The 3615-nt window shown below is 33.1% G+C and overlaps 1 non-coding gene across 1 annotated transcript; it reads right to left on the minus strand.

Annotated features, from left to right (window-relative positions):
- Positions 1 to 2499: 2499 nt before the first annotated feature.
- On the minus strand, positions 2500 to 2607 carry LOC123951257. The gene has a single exon (XR_006820404.1). It is a non-coding gene; the product is annotated as a U6 spliceosomal RNA (small nuclear RNA).
- Positions 2608 to 3615: the final 1008 nt, after the last annotated feature.

Below are 3615 nucleotides of genomic sequence, written 5' to 3' on the forward strand. Positions count from 1 at the left end.
AATTTTTTAAATCGCAAGTTCTACTTTCCACAAAACACTAGAAAACAAACAATTCAGCCAAGTTCTTTGCCATTTTATAACAAGGATCTCTTTTCCTCCAGTTTCCAATAATATGTTTCTCATTTCCATCTGAGATTTCACCAGTGGCCTTTAATGCCCATATTCCTACCAATATTCTATTCATGATCCTTTAGGTCTTTTTCAAGAAGATGGTGCTTTCTCTTCAGCCCTCCTCTTCCTTCTGAGCCCTTACCAGAATCTCCCTTAATATCCATATGTCTGGCATGGACCTCCAAACTCTTTCAACCTCTATCGCCATCTAGTTCCAAAAGCTACTTCATGGGTTTAGGTATTTGTTATAGCAGTACTTATCAAAACCTGTCTTAGTTAACTCAGGTGGCCATATTAAAATGCTACAGACTGAGTGGCTTAAACAATAGAAATTTATTTTTCATAGTTCTGGAGGTTGGGAAGTCCAAGATCAAAGTACCAACTAATTTGGCTCCCCATGAGAGCTCTCTTTCTGGTTTACAGAGAGCCACCTTCTCATTGTTCTCACTTGGTGATTCTTTAGTTTAGGCACCTGGAATGGGGAGGGGGTGGGGAAGAAGGTTAGGGAACAGTTCGAGAGGAGAATCTTTCTCTTCTTCTAACTTCACTAATCTCCTTATGAGAACCCCACCCTTGTGATTTAACCTAGCCTGAAATACCTCCCTAAGGCGCCATTTTTAAACATCATCCATTGTGCGTTAGGACTTCAGTAAATTAATTTTAAGGGATGTATTCAGTCTACAACTCTTTATAATCCCCCCAACCCCATAAGGTTGGTAGTTATGTCTTTTTGTTGGTGATTTTAGTAATTTTAGTCTTCTCTTTTTATTTGCTTGATGAGGTTAGCTAAAGATTTGTTGAATTTGTTGATCTTTTCAATGAAGCAACTTTTGATTTTGTTGATTTTCTCTATTGTTTCTCAATTCTTTATTTCATTTATTTCCCTCCTGCTTGCTTTGAATTTAGTTTACTCTTGTTTTATCTCATTCCTTAAGATGGAATGTTAGGTTATTGATTTGAGATTTTTTTTTTTTCTTCTTTTTCAATATGGGCAATTACATCTATAAAGTTCCTTCTAGGCACTATTTTCACTGTGTCCTTAAGATTTGGCATGTTGTGCTTTCATGTTCATTCATCTCAAGTATATTCTTATTTCTTTTGTGATTTGTTTCTTGACCCTGTGATTATTTATGATTGTGTTTAATTTCCATTTGTAAATTTGTCTCATTTTCTTCCGTCTTAATTCCTAATATCATTCGCTGTGGTTAGAGAGTATACTTCACATGATTTTAATCTTTTGAAATTTATTGACACTGATTTTATGGCCTAACATATTTCCTATCCTGGTAAATGTTTCACAAGCACTTGAGAAGAATGTGTACTCTGTAGGTGTTGAATAGAGAGTTCTTTAGGTCCTTGTTAGTTGAATTATAGTGTTGTTCAAGTTCTCTATATGCTTGATGACTTTTTGTTTAGTTCTATCATTTTGGAAAGTGAGATATTGAAATCTCCAACTATTATTGTTGAATTGACTACTTTTCTCTTCAATTTTTTTTTTGTTTCATGAATTTGTTATATATATGCTTATAGTTATATCTTTTGGTAAATTAACTCTATTATTTTCAAGTGTCCTTCTTAGTCTATAGTAATAATTTTTGTCCTAAGGTCTACTTTGTCTGATATTAGAGTAGCCATTCTAGGTCTCCTCTGGTTATTGTTTACCTAGTATATCTTTTCCCATACTTTTACTTTTGACTTCTTTGTACCTTTGAATCTAAAGTGTTTCTTATAGACAGCATATAATTAGGTTTGGAGTTTGGAGTTTTGCTTTGTTTTGTTTTAATCTGTTCTGAAAATTTCTGCCCTTCCATTCAATCCTTTTTCATATAATGGAATTACTATTAAGGTCATGTTTACATTTGCCATTTTCCTATTTGTTTTCTACATGTCTTTTTCTTCTTCTTTTTTTTTTTTTGCTCATTTCTCCATTATTATTTTTGTTTTAAAGGATATTTTCTAGTGAACTATTTTAATTTCCTTGTTATTTCTCTTAATATATATTTTTAAAGATTTATTTATTTATTTTAGAGAGGAGGGAGAGCAAGATGGAGAGAATCTTCAAGCAGACCCCCCACTGAGCATGGAGCCCAACTCAGGCTCGATTTCACCACCCATGAGATCATGACATGAGTTGAAACCACGAGTTGGTGCTTTAACAGACTGAGCCACCCAGGAGCCTTTCTTACTATATTTTTTGAATCATTTTCTTAGTGGTTGCTATGAGGGTTCAATTAACATCTTAATTCATAACAATCTAGTTCAAATTAATACCAATTTAATTGTAATAGTATGCAAAATCTTTGTTCCTCTATGACTCCTCTCCCCTCATTTGTGCTGTTATTATAATGCAAATTACATCTCTATAGATTGCATGCCCATCTACACAGAAAATACAAAGAATGCTTTTCACATTTATAAGTTATCCTTGCACAGGGGCCATGCTAGTCTTTTTTTGTATTGTTCCAACTTTAATACACATGCTGCCAAATTGAGAACAACATGATCTAATATTGACATTAAAAACTACTCTGGTTTCCAGTGTGAAAAACAAATTAAGGAGGAGGCCAGTCTGGAGGTGAGAAGACTAGATAGAAATGCTGAAATATATCAGGTAAAAGACGATAGTAGAAGGTAGACCTAGAGTTCAGTACTAGAACACTGGAGAAGAGATGTAGGCAATGTATTTGAAAGATATTAAGGAGATAATATTAACTAGCCTTGGCAACTGGATGTATAGTTGAGCAAAAGGAAAGAGTCAAAATGACATTCTCTGTATCATGCAACTGAGAGAATTATGGTGCTATTCACAGAGAAAGATAACATTGAAATAGAAGCTTTGCAAAAAAATACAATGAGCTCGATTTTAGACTTTTTAAATTTATGATGCTTGTAGGATATTTAAATGAAAATGGAGATGTTCAGTAAAGATGGGATACGTAAGTTTGAAACTTAAGTGAGCAACAGGGCCTGTGGATAAAGATTTGAGAGTGATTAATATGTAGATAGCAATGAAAGTCTTGAGAGTTTATTAGAATGTCCAATAAGTATATATAAGTGGTAATAGAACCAAGGATGGAATCTTAAGGAATAGTAATATTTTGAGTTTAAGGAAATGAAAACAATTCATCATAAAAAAGTGAGAATAACTCTGGAAGTATCAGGAAAACCAGAAGACTGTGTTGTCACAGAAGTTGAAAAAAGAGAATATTTTAAGAATTGAGATGTAAAAAAAAAAAAAATAAAAACAAGGAATAAATTAAAAAAAATAAAATAAAGAATGCATTCTTTTCATTGGATTTAGCAATAAGGAAAACCATCAATTACGGCAGTATGTTAAAGTATGTTAAAGATAGCTTTGAGTTCTTTGCTATTTCTCCCATCAAGAAATAAAATCAATTTCCCTCCTCTTGAAGCCCTATGGGGCTTGATTTGATCAATAAAACGTGGGAGTGGCCTGATTGTTTAACTTCTGAGACTGGACAAATTCTACTTTCACAAACTTAA

Source organism: Meles meles, chromosome 9, assembly GCF_922984935.1.
Source record: "Meles meles chromosome 9, mMelMel3.1 paternal haplotype, whole genome shotgun sequence".
Lineage (NCBI taxonomy): Eukaryota > Metazoa > Chordata > Mammalia > Carnivora > Mustelidae > Meles > Meles meles.